Source organism: Rhea americana, unplaced genomic scaffold, assembly GCF_003343005.1.
Source record: "Rhea americana isolate MKP2758 unplaced genomic scaffold, rheAme1 scaffold_32, whole genome shotgun sequence".
Lineage (NCBI taxonomy): Eukaryota > Metazoa > Chordata > Aves > Rheiformes > Rheidae > Rhea > Rhea americana.
The window spans coordinates 3,418,361-3,438,267 of NW_028186446.1; positions in this window are offsets into that span (position 1 = coordinate 3,418,361).

Sequence of the window (19,907 nt, forward strand, 5' to 3'; positions counted from 1 at the left end):
CCCCGCTCGGCTCCGCGCGGCTGAGCGCGCTTCTGCTCGCGTGGGGCGGGGGCTGCTGAGCCGTCCTGCGTGGAGGGGGCGCCCCGCTGCCCTGCGCGGCGGCTCCGGGGAGAGCGCGGAGGAGCCGGCCCGGCGCAGCCACCCGCGCTTCCCCCTTCGCGGCGGACGGGGAAGTTCCTCTAACCTGAGCCCAGCGTGCTGGCTCCATCGCGGGCATCTTTCGGAGGAGCAAAGCCAGGGAGGCGGAGGGCGGGGAGGCTGCGGCGCCGCCATCGGCGGAGCGGAGCGGGGCGCGGAGCGGGGCGCGGAGCGGGGCGCGGAGCCTCCGCCGGCCTGCGGGGCGCCGTGCCGCGTCCGCCGCGCTCGGGGCCCGACGGGCTGCCCGCTGCCCTCTCTGCCTGCTGCCGTTTGCGCCAACTATTTCCCTCTTCGTTCCCCGAGCCAGAGAGGAAGAACAAGCGGTGGCTACAACATTCACATCTAAATTCCAGTTTCTGCTCCAAAAGTTATATAAGCATTTAAACAAAAAGRGAGGCTGAGGATAGCCTCTAGCCTCTTTAGAACATTGCTCTTCTACACGGAAAACCAGAGGAAGGAACTAACCCAAAGACGCCTGCTTTGCAAGAGAGCATCTAGTGATTGTGTATGAAATATTCCGGGGAGACTTCTGTGTTTTAACTATTCCAGGCTGCCTAATATTTAAATATCCACCGAGCCACAGTAAGGGACACTAAGAAAAAGCACAGTGATTCGCATCTGCACTTCTTCCAAATGTGGCAGTGCAGACAGCAGGTAGTAGGGTGTCTTCCCAGCAGGTGGAGTCAGGAGGCAAACAAGCTCGCTAAAAAGGTAGCACTACGCGGCTAGGAATAGCTTTGCTCTTTTGTCTCCCTGCAAGAAGGACRTTTCTGCCATCAAATAGAAGGAGCTTTGTCTCTGCTTTTAAATCTTCCGACTTATTTTTGAAGGGAAAGTCGGCTCCAGTTGCAGTGGTTCTCAAGTGCTTTTCTTCTACCTATCAAGGCGTTCCATGCTTTTCAATTCTTAAAACTGCTAAACTCTGTTGCCCACTTTCCCATACAGCCTACAGCAAAAATCAGCCTGTCCTTCTAGAAATCTGCATGCAAACGCAGCAGGCTGCCTGTCTACCTGCTTCCACATAGCTAGGACCTGTGATGAGGAGGGAGGGAGAGGGTGAGAGAGAGCAAGGGAATTTAGCACTGAGAAGGAGACACTGGGCTGAGAACATACTGCAGTTTCCATGAGGGAGGAACCCACTGGCCATGTTTTTCAGCAGCTGTATAAAAGGTTAGCTCTGGGTAGTACCATCGGAGAAATCTGTCCTTGCTGGGTGGGGGAGAGGTTTACAGTGATGTGATGCTCAAGGAATACTGGTCTAAATGATCATCCCTTGATTTAAATTTTCACCCCAGATTTTACATTTTTTCTTACAGAGACAAGGAGAATCAGTGGGAGCTGCCTGTGTGAGAGCTCATAGTGCCACGATGACGTCACTGTTCAGAGCTTTCTCAGGCAGAAACAGTGAAGTTAGGGGAGGTTTTCTTTCATTGTAGAACAACTGCAGAGTGGTAGTAGTAGGCTGCTATGGACCACCAGGAGTCACGTCCAGCTGCCCTTAGGCGAACTTGGTTAAGTTGCAGTTTTATGTGCTGRAGATGTCTGTGTAGAAAGAACTGTTGAAGTACTGAAGCAAACTCCTGAGCTGACACCTAGAGAGAGTGGGAGAATTCCCCTCTCTTTCACTGTAACAGTAAGCTCACAGAGGAAAAAWTTTCCTATACTTGATATTCTGGAATATTTTCTCGTTTTATAGGTAGGCGGGYGGGTGGGTAGCCAGCTAAGTGCAGACTGCTGAAAAACATACARAAAGCAGCTGGACTACATGCTTTTCTCAATGGTCGAAGGCAAGCAACTGATTTCTTACCAAAGGCTTCTTCCACAGTGCATCTGTCCCATTTCTTTTGTATTGTATGGCTAATAGTTTTCATTCTATGGYTGAAAATGTCACATTCTTAATGGCTGTTTTTATGCTTATTTGGAAAAAGGTTTTATGTTACTCTGTTTTCTTATGGAATACTATACATTTGCTGAAGTACAAATCTGTCAACCCATAATCTGGAAGTAGCTTTTCTACTTCTTTTTATTTATTTATTTATTTATTTACATAAACGCCCTTTGGTTAACCATTACTTTGCACACAGAAGCAACAATTTTTGATTTGGTCTGTTCTCTGTAGGCAATTTTATTGTGCCCCATGGGCACGAATAATTACTATTTGGCATGCATGTGCAATGCTGACCAGGCCCATAAATAGTCATTGGAAGTCTCTTATTAACTGCACCTTGATAGTTTTATTTCTTTCTATTTGTGCTCAGGAGTCATAACAGCACTCTTTCACACTGTTATGATTTTATTTTTCAGGTGAAGAATTTTAAATGAAAATCAAAGCAGTTTGCAGCCAAGCCCACAAACTTTTCACATGGGACTATGGATAGACGTATTTCCACAATCTTTTATGGCAAGCTGTTTGCAAGTGAACATTTTCCACTCATGGTCTGTATATCTTCCTTAAGTGGCATGGTGTACTACACAGGGTTATCTGGAGCTTTAGTGCCTTCAGATAAGGATTTGCTCACATCTAGGTGGTTTGGAGCATAAGAAGAGTGAGCTTTGAGCTGTCTCCGGAAGACCATATAAGCATACTGTACTCTTTGATAAGCAGATTGTACATAATTAATTTTATTACAAGCTATATTCTCATTTACATTCTCAAATACAAAATGGAAAGAGTAGGAGACAACATTTAAACAAAGATGGTAATAATAAATTTGGCCTAATCCAGTTCAGGATGAAGAGGATGGGGAATTTTCCGTTACYCTGAGTACAAGTTAAATCAGACCCATTAGATCTTCCATGAGAATATTTAAGTTGTTTAAATGTGACTTTGTAATCGCAGCTTTGCCCTCCTAGAACTGACTGGATTGAAAACTCTGAGAATAGTCGTAGTGCTATCAGCAGCAATGCAGGCTTCCTAATCCTGTCTGCCTGCAAATATGTCCCGTGAGAGGGAGATGTGTGTGGAGAATATAGCTGCCATTCAGACTGTGCATTTGGCACAGCCAGGGTAATTTCTGGGTAACCAAATAACTTCTTTTAATTTTGAGAAAAGGGGTCACWCTGGAATTAGGGATTTGAAGAATGACAAGTTATCAGCTTCCAATGGTTTAGCACTGGGTAAGATGAGCCACTGCATAGCATAATACAAGGTGTTCTTTCCCCATATCTTTCTTCTCTCAGTAAGTAGAGAGACAATAACAATCATCARCCTCATGCGTATTTGAAACTGTATTATGTTAAACAAGTTCCCATGTAGCAAAACATTGTTAATTTTTCATATGCATTGGCCTGTCACGTTGAGCCAAATGTCCGTTCTTGAAATATTAGAACCGCGGGGCGTGGGTAGTGCCTTTGTTCTGGTTATGCTATAACTTACATGTTTTTTCTACTGCCACTGTAGTCTCCGTGAAACCTGATCCATCTTGAAGCCCTGATTCTCCACAGTAAGGTAACAAGGATGCAGAAGGGTCTCGGGAACAGCATTTCTGGAGAAGAGACAGAGTTAATTGGTGCTAGAGAAACCAAGAGAAAAGGTTAGAATAAAAAGAGTTATAAATAAAATAGAAATGGAAAAGAATACATATCTGGACTATTCCTCTAGCTATTTAGACATGAAAAAGCATTGATTTTTAGAAATATTCTGAGGAAAGAAATGGCATAATTGGGAAATAGCCTTGTAGAAGCATCAGGAGTCTGATACCTTATCTGAGTCACAAAAAACTGCCTAATGACAGGAATATGGTGTGTGTTTTATTACTAATCCCAGAAKCCTTCAAATCTTCCCAGTGTCTGTTTTTTAAGGTAATCTTTTTCAAAATTAATGGATTAATTTTATGTTAGGCTTGCTTTTAGAAATTCAAAATTCAAGTTCTGTATGTTTATCCAACATCAAACAGCTCATTCAAATGATGTACAAATTGCTTATTCATGATAAATTTATTTCAATCAGCTTCTTAATGTACAATCAAACATGGGTAATTACATTCTCCTCCTTGCTTATATCTCTGGTTTTAATTCATCCTACTTACTTTATCAAATTRTTGGTTCTTCAATTCATATCTCAGGACACTCCTAGAGGATCTCCAAAACAGTTCTGAGATGAAAGTGAAAAGAGACAAATGCTTCTGAAAGAGAAAGATCTAGTTTGAAGGCAAATCTCGTCAATCAGTTATTAGGAATCACAGAAGTAAAAAAAAAAAAAAGAGAGAGAAAAGACAATAACATTAGTTGCATGCATGTTTTCACAGGACAAGGAAAAAATGAATAGATTCCCTAATGTAGAAATTTCATTTATTAGTATTTATGCTCTATTCAGTTTTCCATGTAGAAAAGACTATTTTAATTTAGTAGAGGGTTAATATGTGCTTTTATTGGTGGCAGAAACAGAGTGTGGTTTGCTTGCTCTGTACAGAGGAAGAAGAGAAATAAGAAAGCAAACAGGATAATGAAAACCTAGGCAATGAGACAGTTTCCAAAGAGTGAGCGTCTGATTACCTCAGAATCAGCAGGTATTTTCCAGCCGCGCTGCGGGAGCTCATATTCTGGGCCACTCTAGCCGGTGCGTAGGTGTGCCTGGATTCTGGAAACAATCTGAGCCAAGCATCACATAAAGAGCTTTTCAGGGGAACTAAATACACCAACAGCAGCTAGAAATGTCTTTGCTACTGCATGTGCAGTATATAAATCATTAAATATTATAGGTTACACAAATCTTTTTTCGAAATTGTTCCAGGAGCACTATTAAGTTTACACAAACCACTGGCAGGCATATTCCATAAATCAAACATACTTGCAAAGCCCCATTAGCATAACCTTTACATTCATTGCTTCACTAATGTGTTTTTCATACGAGAAACTTCGTGTTGTCTGGAGTTATAGACAACGCAAGAATCTATCTATTAATACCTAAACACATCTAAGTACTTTTATAGAGGTAAACTTCCATATCTTTGTAAGAATGGCCCAGGGCCTGTGCATCATTCAGGCCTTACTTATGCCCTCAAAATAAGTTTTAAGTAAAACTATAGTAGTGCATTGGCTTATATTGGTTCTGTGAACACTGATGTTTTTTACCTCAAATCTTTATTCTGCTGTATGTTCCTATGAACAGCAAGAATTTTTTATTACATCTGTAAGTCTGACCAGCATGTTATTCATGTCACTGGAAGAATATATCTGTAATGRGCGCATAACTGACTAAAACCGGGCTCTCGTCAGTAAGTATAGTCTTAATCATTCTCATTATCATCATCAGTTTGTCACTCAGTTTGACATGCCTAAAATGAAGGGCTGCCCAAACGACTGCTTATAGGAAAGCAGGAAGGTGGTTCAGCTGCCTTTGTTGCATAGCCATCGTTTATTATCATTATGACAAATAAATATTAGAAAAGAAATCCTCTGGATATTTTTCTCGCCTCCAAACAACTGTTTTTAATGATTTGAGACATGGGTCACCTCCAAATACTATTGATCATAGTTTTCAAGTACTCACAACATATTTTTTGAACTTTTAAGTAAAGGCGAAATTAGCAGAATTCATTTCAGACTGACATCTTGTCTCTTTGGCAAGGTCTTCTGATGTAGGCAGTAGAAACGAATCAGCATCACTTATATCTAGCTGTGAATTTCAGGGCTAMTTGAGCACAAATATAAATTACATGGGAGCCAGTTGTACCATTCATAGCTGGAGATCTTGCRTCTTATGGGCTAGTAGTCTGTGGACCTATTGCTAATTAGCTGCTAAAGCTGAGATGCAGCTATTTCTAAAGAATTAATTTTGAGTTTAGTTTGCTTTTCTTTTCACAACATCCAAGTAATTTACATATTCTGCTGTTTATATGTATTGCAAAAACATCTTTATACAATATTGATAGATGAGCTGAATAGAAGGGGCAAGGGTTCAAATGCTTCTAAACAGATACCTATGTCTTCCCTTGTAGTCTTTTCTTCTTCAGTTTGTAAGATCCGTGGAATAGAGACTAATCTGCAGCATCACACTCAACATCGTAATTATAACTCATCTGAGTTTGCTTAGTGTAAGAAGATCATTTACTACCTTTATATTTAACCTTTCTGTAAGGGATGTGAAGCATAATGTCACTTCTGAGTAGGTCTGCRAATATACATGTTAAAGACAGTAGAATGCGAATATTTGCATTTCAAAGGACTTAAGTTTAGGATCTGATGACAGGACAAATAAGGGATTGCATGTGTATGGAGTAACACCAGCCTGGAGAAGGGAACTATCAGGAAAGCACTCCAGAGACAAGATGTGTATGCTGATAGTATTGATTCATGTAACACCTTCTCATTTACAGTTATTCTCTCATTTCTCTTCAYGCCACTTGGCGTGCATACATGCTCTCATGCACATTTTTTCCAGCATGCTGTTGTTTCACTGTCTTTGACACTTGTTTTCCATTAACAGCTGTCCATTTAAATCTCGCCAGCAAAATTGTTAACAGAAGCTAAACGYAGTCACGGAGGGTCAGATGCTCAGAGATGGTGCAAATCACAGAATTAAAGTCCTCAGGGAAATGTCTGAGCWTAAAATTCTTGCTCACCTTCATCTGAACTTAATGATTTGCTTGGTATGCAGTCCTCGCTGTGCCTCTGAGGTGTACCTTAATTGCATCATTGCATGATTCATAAGTGAAATCGCATACGAAGCTTCTACGTCAGTCCTCTATTTCTGAGAAAACACTGTAAGGTTGGTCCTTCTTCAGCCAGCTAAGGAGACACAGTGGACAGAAGTTTCTGGTTCTACAGCTCAGAGATGTTAAAATATAATGAAGGGAATCTTGTTTTCTCCATTGATTTTTCTGGTCCCATTCTAGATGTATTTTATGGCTTTGTGCCACAACCCTCTCCTTAGTTGTTATCATCATAAGCTCTTTGCYGTTAGTCATTTTTTAGGTAATTCTTGGTGTTACGTTTTTGAACATGTTTTTATTCCAAAGGAAAAAAAAATACTGGAAATGGGGAAGATGCAGGACCTTTCATCCTAGTAAGTCCAAAACAATCATTTTAGCTATTACCATGTATTGAGAAGCAAGAGTGTTGGAAGTTTTCAATCAGAGGTTTGCCAATGCATTTTAGTCTTGGCCTATAGCATTTTCTATTTGAGTTCTGGACTTTGGCTCTTAAAGAAATTGGCAAAAACATTCCGTTTTTTTTCAGACACCAGTAAGTTTGAAAATATATTTTTTTTTACTTAAATAACATATCTCTATTTTGTTCAGCCAATAAATTGCAATTGGAAAATAAATTTTCTGTCATAACTTACTGTAAGATGTGTTTTTGCAGTTGCTGTTTGCAGCCATGTGCTAAAAATAAAAACATGGCGTGTTTTTCAGTGCAGTTATGTTATGAGTTATGCTTCACCTCATMGGGATTTAACAAGGTCCATCTTTTCAAGTTGGTCATAGCCCAATTGCTATCACTTAACGTGAAGTTTTACAAAGCAGTGTGAAAATCATTCATATCCAGACAGCTAGCAGGCCAGTGGCTCTCACCTCTCTTCATACCACTCAGGCATACACACACACCCAACTACCTCCTTATTCCAGCAATATTATTGATCCATTATTTGATTTTATTTTTCAGGAACAGTTGTCCAGTTAAATCTCACTGATGAACTGTGAACACTAACTAAATGTAGTCAGTGATGGCTGGGTACTTGAAGAGGGCTGCAAATCATAGAAAATTTACAAGAGACATGCTCAAAATTTCTGCTCCTGGTCTGAGGACACAGTCTGAATTCAGAAGTTATAGTCTTCATGCTCTCTTTCTGAACATGATGAATTCCGTGGACCACATTTAATATAAGACATGACCAGTCTGAATGTATGTAAGTCTAATGCAAATTCTGATCCTTTGTACATTTGAAGATCATTCTATCTGAATGGAACCTCACTGAATTCCCTTTGCTTGTAACTGTTTGCATGCTAGTGGTTTACTCAGCCAGATTTCAGCATTAATGAATCTTGCTGAGACATGAAAATTGGCTAACCATGTCTCTGCAAGATCTGAGCCTTAAAAGCTGAACTGGAAACTTTCAATATCTAAATAAAGTATTTAATACTACTATTATTTCCATAATTACTAAAACAGAAAGAAAAGCTGAAGCATTTATGAGTTTGGTTCTTTCTGATGGTATTGTTATTTACAATGCAAAGAGTATCAGATGGTATGTGATATGTGTTTCAGATGACCCAATTCTTTCGAAAGACCTGAAAATGAATGTAAAACTTCCTTCCAATCCCTTCCAAGRAAAGTCAGACAGTGTATCGTTCTCCTCTTCCCAGAATAACTTTAGTCACACATTACCAACATCATATATTTTGTTTAGTAACAAAAAGCCCATGATTTTCAGTGGGCTGCTCTTGTTGCAGTAAATTCATTTTATTTTCCAACATAGCCTATAAATTGTTGATGAGATGTTCTTTCAGCTATTCACTTACAGATTCAAGAAAGCTTTTTCCTGTAAAGTGAAGGACTCTACCCTTTTTGCTGCTTTTGCCTTACATTTTGATTTCTTTGTAGGATAAGATTTAGAATGCAGTAATGTTTAGGAGGGCAGATTACAGGACATACTTTATGGGAATATCTTTTGCTTTTTACCAGTTAATGTCAAGCAGCAAGAGATCTTTGTATYCAGAGGAATGTTGTTATATGAAGATGAATTGTTTTACTGTAAAAATGTGCTCAGTTCAAATGATACAGAAATCCTGACACCAGAGGTTTGCATAGGGGGACTATTTCTGTTGACTGTGGGAAAGGACCTTTTCCTCTGAATTCACGACCATCAGGGCAGAAGATTATCTTTTGATCCACCAACCATTACCATTAAGTGTTCTGCAGGAAGAAAGTGCCCCAAAATATTATAACCATCAGTCTAGTGGAGCAAAATAAAAATGTCTGATTAAGATACCTTAGTAAAAGATGACAATTAACATAAGTGGTAGATAACCTCTGAAAAACAGGACACTGTTATTTAGTTACCTAAAAATAGATTTGGGTGCCTTACTGAGAATGGTAGGTCAAGAACATWACTTCTGCTGTTCCTTTTAATCCATTATGTCTGTATCAATGAATGAACTAAATATGTCTGCATGTATGTCTGTATAGAAGAATGTATAGAGGAATGAACATGAATATGGAAATGCTGAGCAGGAARTGTGCTGTGTTTTAGAGTACTGGTATTGCCATATTCTAGGAAATAGGTGAGAAATAACRCAGGTTGAAGATCTTTATGTGAAACTGGACATATCTTACCAACTCACTGGTGAACTTTCAGACTAACTGCATGTGTGCTTTAGTAGTTAACATGCAACAAAAAGAAGAGATGTAGGAAACAAATATGGATAACTCATTGAAAAGGAAGAGTGAGGAGAAGAGAAATATTGTTCTTGCCTCTCCTCCCAAGTTCTAGGCTGGTGGAATTTAGCCATTTTGTAGGTATGCTTGCCAAAGTCCACCAGGCCTCACTTTCTCTTCTAGTTTTGGGAGTGTATTGATTGTTCCAGATATCTGTATTTCAGAATGAATCAGGAAAAATGCAGTTCACAGTGTATGTATTCCAAAATGARTGAACATTTAAAAAAATTCATATGGAGCTAGTCCAGGATGAGAATTCATTTCATTGATTTAAATGATGCTTTTACTACTTAATATAGTAGAATTGTGGGATTTTTGTAACTTACTGCTAGATCTTAGACTAAGCTATGTAACCCATCTCCAGTCCTGATTCACCTGAAGCCCGTGCCCAAACTAACACTGACTTCACTTGGAACAGAATCAATTCATCAGTCATCATTTTGCTGCTTCAAAACTTTGGGATAAAATCAAAACACTTTTTTTCTTTATTTCTAAGAGACATGATGATGTGTGATGATGTCTGGAATTTGACTGAGCCTGTCTTGCAGGGAAGTTCATCTGAAGTAGCTATTGTGCTGAATATTCACTTCTTACTTTAGACACAGTGATTTCCCCTGAGGCTCATTTAGACTATGCAAAAGGCAAGATAGTTCTCTCTCTTTTCAAAGCACAGTAAGTCACCTGGCACAAAGACACTCACTGCACTAAAGCTGTAACTAAGGCTTTAGCTTGGATTCGTGAGTGCATGGTGAATTTCTGCTGTAGTTTCCTGTCTACTAGTTTTTCTTTGTAGGTGTCCTGTTGCCTTCGGTGATAGGGCATTTCATTTCTGTTCTGTGTTCATGTGCAAATTACTGCCATCTATGCTTTTATAAAAGCTGTGTAAGTTAGACAGGCTTCAGAATAAAAATCCATTTCATTTTTTTCTTGCTTTTTATAGTGAGAGCTCTAACTACAGATTGTTATTCTTTGCTCATTTATAGTGTGTTTTCCCTTCTGTTCTGTCTTATTCTCTTCTTCCTTTTCTCCATTTTGATGACAGATGTTATACTTGTAAAGTCCCTCTTTAACAGGAGAGTCAAATCCTGAATGATGCTCCCACMACTCTTTTAAAGTGTTCCTCTTATAAGCCAAGCTACTTGATAGATTTTTAAAAGCCAGTTTATCCAATTTCATATTCTATTAGTATKGACTAAGTACGTATGTACATGACTATAAGTACGTAACTATGACCACAGTTTTGCTTTTCATGTTAATGGCATCTAAATTTTTTTTATTGATAGAGCTGATAGCACAGTCTCTATATCCCCACTATGCTTTCAGATCCCAAGTCTTTTGCTATTCCTTAATTATTTGTGTTGACGCTTCCTTGCTAGATGAGTAACTATTCAGCTTTGCCTTAAGCTGAGTTTTCTGAGCAGCTGGGAAAGAGTTTCAGTTAAAACTATGCTCCCAGGAAAAGTACATTGATTTGGTAGTGTTCAGCTGTTGTGACTGTTTCACTGATCAGAACTCCTATCCTGGGCAAACTGGTTTTACAAACAGAAGACAGGTGTTCTCCCGAATTTGGCAAGAGAGAAGGTAAAGATTGTTTCAGAAAAAAAGAAAGAAACAAACAAAAAGGAGATAAATCRTTGTAAAAAGCACATCCACTGGTCAAGTGTCACAGTTACTCAGGGAACAGGACAGGAGTTTCTCCTGCTTTRGAGAAAGGAATTGAAACTTATCTGCATGGATATCAGAGATTTACTTGTCCTTCTGAAAAAAAGAATTAGTCTTGAATAAACTATAAGCTTCCACAGAATAATGGAAAGAATCTCCATTCTYGCATTCTACAGAGTGGATTTTAATAACTTAGCAGTATATTCACTGAAAATATTATCTGAAACAAGTATATTTATCCTTTCTCACTGCCTGTGTGCTAATGAAACSAGGCATGCTTACAGTGCCTGTGTGCACTCCATCCTGGATGTGCGTAAGCTTTTTCTGATYTCCCTTTTCCCTTCTGCTTCCTCGCTCTTTGTCCTTCAGCGCTCATGGCCATAGTGGTGCTATAACGGAGAACAGTTTGGCTTCCTTGTTGTCCTAGTTATTTTCTTACCCAGGSTTGTCTAAAGTTCCCGGTATTGTTGTACCTACTTTACACCTCTGATTTTTCAACAGCAGGGGATGACTCACCTATATCTGAGACTCATGTGTTTCAAAGTGCTTCAGGACCTGACTCTGCCAGCACCTTGGGAAAACAAGGTTTCCTCCTTTCATGAGTTACAGATGCCCAAAAGACCCCAAAAGGCTTCCAATCACTACTACTATTTTTGCTGAGTCAAAACAAAATGAGGTAAAATAACCTTCCCCTTCAAGTAGGGTAAGTATTGATGCTCTGAGTGAGACATTAGACAGAAAGCTCCTTGGAGCCGGTTGTGTCCCTGCAGGTTGGGGCCTTTCTTCCAGTCCCTCTTTGCAGTCTAGCAATATTCACTGCTTCACTAGTAGGATACAGGATATAAAGCATTTATACAGCAAACTGGACTCAAATATCATAACATTATTGCATATGATCAGGTGCCTCAAAGTTTAGAAACATGTATAGTTCTCTGAGCAGCTTTAATTTTGGACCACCAAATGTCCTTTTTACAGCTATTTATCTCCTTTTTCTTTTTTTTTTTTTTTTTCCTGAAAGGATCTTTATCTCCTCTGTTGCCAAATTTGGGAGAACATCTATCTTCTGTTTATAAAACCAGTCTCTTTTACTATACACTGCCAAATTTCTGCAGCATGTAAATTCCTATTAAAGATGTTTTTCTGTTGCCTCTGGAGAATGACATACTCTCCTTGCTGCTGTCAGGGAGTTACTAGATAATGCTTAGCAAACTACTTAAACAGCATTTTGCATGTTGGCCATTAATAGGCCGTTCCACATCTTCATAAAACGTCTGGGATCTGATTAGCTGAAAGTCTGAGCATTAATTGCAATACTGTTTGCAATTACAGCAGACTACAGTTGGACAGTGACTGTATCAAGTGTTCTGGAAAATAAATTGCTTCAAAGATCAGGTTCTTTCTAGGTTCTACTCCCTGTAGTTATTATTGCCTGGAAATGTATTATTGTTTCTGTAAATGACTGATACATTTTAAAATGCCATTTATTCCTTAGAACATGGACAGAAACAGGACATAGAAGAAAGCAAGATTTCCCATCACTGCTTGTTATTCTAGGAATTAGGTTGCTTCCTGATTTAATGATTCTTGAGCAGATAATAAAAGAAGTAGGAGATATGGGTTTGAAAGTTCCCAGGAGGAAGAACCTAACCCATGAATCTCGCACCTTGGATGTGCTTCTTCCTCCTAAAGCTCTTGGAAGAAAAGGCAGTAACACTTCTTTCAGCAGAAGGCTCAGGTCTGTGGAATCTGAGTATCCTGGATGTGTTTCCCTGTAACACTTAATAAGATCCCCAATCAACAATGATTTAGAAATCATCTCATTCTTTTATATTTATGCATTAGCTGGTTAAAGGCTGTTTCATACTGAACATGCAAAATATAGTAGCTTCCTCTTCATTTTCTCATCAGCWTTGGCTTGCCATTCTGAAGATCCTAATCTAGACCTGCAGTGACAGATCATTGATAGGATTTGGTAACTTTTTTTAAATATTTTTTCCCCCAATTTGGCATTCACGAGTTGAAAGACCCATCACCTTTCATTTTCATCACCATTTATATAAGATGCCTCTAATGTGTCTTTGTCATTGTATTTGTATTCTTTTGTTTCTGCTTCTCTTTATGCACTCCTAATATCCTTGAGATCAGAAAGAAATAGAGTATGCTAGCAATGTAGGAGAAGCTCTTGGGAAAGTTAAGAATTGAGAGAGAGAAGTTTAGTTGTTTATGGGCCAAGGCTTTTTATCTTCGGGAAGATGGTTTCTGATTCCTGAATCACAACTATGCTGTGTCCTGCTGTGAACCTTTGAGGGTGGAAACCAGCAGGGAGCATGCCCTAAATTGTGGAGGGACAGCGTCAAGAGACTTTTAAATCAGCCTGGCATGAATTTGCCTCTAGATGTCTCCCAACTCTTCTTGCATTTCAAGTCCCAAATATACGTGTTTTGTACCTACTTCAGCTTCAGGATGTGCTTTCTCCCTTCCTTCCCCCTCCTTATGCCCTGGTCCTCAAAATTAGCTCTGTAGCATTTGTATTTTATGGTTCATAAAAACAGATTTCTCTTGTCTTGTTCTACCACTGTCATGATCTGGCATCTCATGCAGCTCTTACAGGGAGTTTTGCCATTATACTCATAAGAGATATTTCTGTGGAAAAACGCTGTGTATTTCTGACAGTATTTGTCATAATGGGTGAATCTGGTGACTGGACATAAAAATTAGTCAATGTGCTCTATGTCCATGCTTTCAGACAAAGTATATGCAAAACTGAATGAATTTGAACCATCTTGGCAGCCCATGGCTACAGAAAAATAGAAATTCCCACAAACCTCTGTATAATGATCTTTCTCCGCTCCTTGTAGCATCTCAGAATTTATCACCCAGAGAAAGCCTCTGCCGGATCCTTTTTTTCCCTCAGTGCTGATGGATATCACTCTGTCCTGGCTTTTGCTGATGGGGTTCRGGAGTCATTTCACTGGGGTCAGTCTGTGTGCCTTATATTAATATTTTATATAGGCATTGTGCTATTAACTTCAAAGGAGTTCTATCTAATTTGCACCAGTATAAGTGAGAGGGTAGGTTTGCTCACTGAGTCTGTACATCTGATGCTCTCCTGTCAGCATGGCCCACGCGCAGACTGAAACACAATATTCTACACCCTCTCTATTTGAATTTAGGCCTATTTTCCCACTCTTGTGGGAGGAAGTGGCTGAATTCAGGATGCCTGCAGGAGCTCAGCTGGAGTTGCTACCTCTCAGACACACAAGACCTGGGCAATCAGGTGCCTGCTGGCTTGGTGGAGCTGCTCTCTTGGATTGCTTCCTCCACACTGGGAGGATGCGGTGGATCACACGCCGAGGAGAGGCAGCAGTTCCCAACCTTCAGCCAAAAATATCTCCCAAGCATCTTGTCCCAGGAAAGAAGAGTTTCAACTCACTTTGGAATCTTTTCAATACTGACTATATAACAGGTCAAAATGGCCATCCCTATTTAGACTAAGAGGACCCAGAGGGATCCAGGCAGTACAAAGAATGGAAAAGAATAAATTTTAAAGACAGTTAACTGAGGGAAAGACCGTCACAGAAAAGTTTTTTATGTACATTGAGTGAAAACAGGAATTTACAATGTCTCAAATGTACAGTTATACTGTTGTATGCCAGCTGACGGCTGATGTCCAGAGTTCAGGCCTGAGGAGAGATTTGGTTAACTAATGATTATGCAGGGAGCAGTAAAATGCTGTGCCTCAATAGTTATTCTGGTTCAATGGAAAATGGCCAGAGATTTGGTGCAAAAAGAGTTTTTCATAGGGCATGATATGCTGTGAAGACAGTGAATTCCCAAATCATTAGCAAGAATATATGACTCAGGAATTATTTTTGAAAGAATGTACTTTTCTTGTAGAAATTTTATTGGAAGTTTTAAAGAGCAAAATTTGTTTGAAATTACATGGCTAAGAATGGCCTTAATTTTTAAATTTTCCTATTAAAATATTCAGAGACATATAGCAATTTTTCATTGTAGTGAAAATAAATCATTTACAATACTGGTTGTCAAGCATGTTGCTCTCAAACGGATTTGGGTGGGGGAGCTGACCTTTTGAATAAAACCCCTAAAATGTATAATATTTTCTGTTTTAACTCAAAGCAGTTTTCATTAAGAAGAAAATGATTCAAGCCTTTCTGCAAACAATAAGAGACTGCTTAGCCCTCTTTAGGCAGCTAAGTGTAGTGAGGAATTATCTTGTTTCCATGATCAATTTGCTTTCAGATGTCATAACCAGATGGAAAGGAAGGTGAACCATGACTTCAAGCAGCTTTTAACAAGGCAGCTGCTTCTTCCTGAAGACCATCAAACAATGGTCAAACACAAAGAGACCAGCAAAGAGCTGTAAGAGTGATCAGTGATTGAACAAATTTGTGTTAAGAAGAAAGACTTAAGGAAATTTCTTTAGTCTAAAAGAGACTGAGAAAAAAATACCTTCAAATACAAGGTAGTTTCAAAAAAGAAAATAAATTATGACCAGTTACTTGCTGCTGGTAAGATATAAGATGTCCTAGTATTAAATTCAAGTAAGAGAGATTTAGACATAGACATCAAGAAACATTTTTTGACAGTGGGTAGGGTAAAGCAGAGGAATAGATTGCCTGTGGAGGTGTCACATCTCTCTGACTGGACAAACTACAGAATTGGTTATACAGTGTAAAATGGCCTACACTGCCGGACCTGGGAGTGTTTCTGAGCTCCCATGTCTGGATGTGAGCCCTTTCTGTGCCCTGACTTCACCTCAGAAAAAGAAAAAAAAAATCCCCTTCCTTTCACCTGACCTGTTTTCCAAGCAAGGCAAAGCAAAGCAAAGCATTCAGGCCATGAAGGAAGCACAGACATTTTCAGCAGATCCTTGGTCCAGATGAGCCACAAATGTTCGTTGTGAATTGCAGTCCTTGGACAGCCACAGCCATGGATCCTCTGTTAGGTACAGAGCTGGATGACGTCTCCAGATTCCTTTCAGTCTTCACTTTTCTGTGATCTACAGTGAAAAATAATTGGAGATAGGTTTGAGTTGGCATCCCAACTATTTGGTCATCTAGTCACTCTCTTTTATACAAAGATTGGAAAACCCTGTGCACTAACACAACATCTGTAGCCCAAAAGCAACTGTGGAGAGGTGGTAGCTTATTGTCAGCTGTAGGATTGAGATCTTGTGCTATGGGGACACACATCAGTCCTGCTTCCTCATCCAGAAGGCAGTATAGTGCATGAGGCCATGACATCCCTGAGAATGCTGCAGCAAGGGCAGAAAGCAGGCATTGCCTGTGAACTGTCACAGGTACTTGTTTAAATAAATAGGTACGTGGTGCAAATCATTTCAGACACTCCTATTACAATTCACAGAAGCAGTAAGGTTGGAAGGGACCTCTGGAGATCATCTAGTCCAACTTCTCAAAGATTTCCTGGCGCTGATTCTACTGGAGCTTGAACCCAGAACCTTCAGCATGTAAAGCAGATGTGATAACCACTACACTACCCCTCTCTCTAATTCAACCTTTGAAGTACGAAGTGAATTAATTTGGGCAGTTGTTGTGGGGATAGAAATATGTGCATTAAGTTGCTTAGTCCTTTCCCTCTCTGCTTCCTTTCTTCCACTTGGTAAACTCATGCCTCTCCACCAGCTTCGAAGAGGATCCATATAAGGATGTTTCAGCAATGGCCTCAGTCCCTTAGGATGCTTTGAAATATCTCCGAGGACTTCCTCCTTCATTGTCCTGTTTCCTGCAAGATTTGTCTTCAAATCTAGCAACTGCTTGGGAGACCAAATCAAAAACGTGTGCCGCAGCAGTAAAATGTGGTCCTCAAAACTAATACCTGTGGTATCAGTATCTGCTGTTGGAAACCACTCCAAAACCACTCCATTGTTTAAAAATGAGGCAGTGAAGAAACTAAAAATTATTCATTCCCCAGTTATCCTTTTAAAAGCACTTTCACCCTGCTGTCAACTCCCAGATTATTGTGCACCATATGTTAGACAAAAGGAAAAAAAAAGAAAAAAATCTGCCAGCACAATTTAGAAAGCTGGTGGCTTTAAAGACCTTCAGCACAGGGAGAGCTGCCACTGACAAAAACTGACTCATCTATGCTTTGCACGAGAGTGAATCTTTTTGCTGCTTACTGTTTGGGATTGAATTTAAAACCCTCTGAAGTTTTTCTAAGGTCTAAGACCTGTTACAGAGTGAATGTTAAGAAGGGGAACTATTACAAGAATGAGTATTTTTAAAGGAAAGATTGATAGATTTAAAAATATAATTAAAGAATGCAGGTCTATGTATATGATAAATAGCCCCTTATTAGTCTTATTCTAATGTAAAGTACAAACAACAGGACTCAAGCCAAGGATAAGGACTAGAATTTCCTCTGAATTTTTTTCACAGTGGAAGTGGTTAAGCAYTGGAGCAGGTTGTGCAGAGAGGCTGTCCTGACCTTGGAGATATTCACCATCAGGCTAGTCAAGACTCTGATCAATCTGATCTAAAGCTGAAGTTAGACCTCTTGTGAACAGGACGTTGAGCTAGGTGACTTTCAGAGGTCCCTTACAAATTAAATTCTTCTATGAGTCTGAGGTATGTACCCAGCCTGTTCTTAAAGATTTCTCATGATGGATACTCCACTGTCTCTATGAATAATCATCTTTTATAGTGCTTCCCAAAGAGAAGAAAAAATATTCAAAGCAACTGTATGTTTTGGATGGATTAAATCAACTTCTTGAAGTTTTTGTAACCTTTACGTTGTAATGGTATGATAATGCCAGACAGTCAGAGAGTGAACCTAAATGAACTATATTTCTTACAGCTAGGCTGAAAGAAATCCAAATAGTTAAAAATTTAGAGTCACAGAAATTCATACTGCAATACATTGCGTAATCTAAAGCAGAGTTAGCAACCTATTCATCACTAGAGAATGTATATGTCTTTCAAACTCCTTTGGCAGTCCATATATTAAAGTTACCCAATATTAATGATAGGGCTGCAGAGCATATGAAATGATTTCATGGGCCATAGTTCTCTGTATATATTTTTGTAAAAGAAGTAAGAATATATATTAAAATCAGGACAACTGATTTACTGATATTCTAGGAACTTAGTTATCACAAACTCATTGTTATGTTGCATGAGAATTATGAGATACTGGTATTTAGGACAAACTGGGAAAGTGTATGCTTTTAGAAAAAAACCCATGGATAGAATCTAAATCTAAAATATTACAACTTTGTCCTCRTTTTTCTTCATCGTTTTTGGCATTGTATTGAATGATATCATAGCATCTAATTTTGTAAGGAGTATTAACCAACCTTTCATAAACTCTTTCCAACTTTCAGYTAATTTTGAATATATTGCTCACCTTGTTGTCCACTTAATTTTCTAATTTGTTTGAAAACTTATTTTGATCAACCTCTTTCCCAATAAGAATTAGTCTTTGATTTATAACACTTTTTGAAACTCATAATTTGCTCCTTCACTGTCAGTAGCAGACACATACTTGATGCTAGTTCAGTGTTCTCCAGCAGCTAATATGCAGCATGTATGCTGAAATGCCTTTTTAAACAGAAATGGTGTTGAACAGAGAAAAACATTGTGCAGAAAGTAAGAGTCTGTATTAATGAGCCAAGTGTGCTTCTTGTTTAACATCAGGATCTATGCTCCTCACTTACCTTTATGTCTCCTCTTTTCTTCTAAGTCTCATTTCCACTGCACAGAGTCTGTGCCTGTAAGATTTTGTCTGTCTGTAGTCATTGGAGCTACATTATATTTGCAGAGGATCTAGCCTTGTATTTTCTGGGACCCCAAATATATGCTTGAATTTAGGAGTATTATTCTACCAAATAAAACATTATTTGTATTAAGAATGGCAGAATCAGGTTGTCAATTCCCAACAGAAAGCAGACGGCTGGTTGTTTTTGTTCCAACAAACACAACTCTGACCCTCATAGCATTTTGGAGGCTATTTTGGTTTGTGGCTTGATCCAGTGTAACATCCTGTGTGCCATGCCAAAATTTTCTTTGAGGTTAAACTCACCCCTCACAGCTACATTTTTCACAATTCATGTGGAGCACATCTGCGGCTTACTGGTCTTTTAAAAAGCTTCAAAAACTAAATACAAACAAAACTTATGCTGCCTGAAGTATGGAAACTACAGGTGTATCCTGTAGACAGTGAAAAATATCCTTTTCAGGGTGTCCTTTCTGTTCTTCATACAGAAACTAAAAGAATAGATTTGGCTTTACGGACAGAATCTTCTCCCTTTAGTTTATGGCCAGGACACAAAACGACTGGAAAACCAATCTGTATTTGCCTCAGAGACATTCGAGCAGTTGAGTCATAACCTGCAACACTTCACAAAAGGTGGGCAAGATTCTTAATGAGAACATGACTGTTACACATCTTCCCTTATCTGCCCTGAGTACTCTTCAGGGTGTTTATACTGAATGCTGCTCTGTAGTGCAAAGGGCTGCCGGGCCTCCCTTTGGTGAGGTGGCTTTTCGGAGCACTGGTCCCCGTTTGCAGCAGAATTGTCCTGCAGAGCTGCTCTGGGAAATGCTGGCACCTGCACTGAGGGACAGACAGCGGTGCACAGAAGGGGATGCGTAGAAGTAATATCTCCGCATTTTTTCTGAACAACCAAGCTGAGGATAAAATAGAGGATTAYGTTGATTATTTTGGATATTACTCAGGTTAGTTCA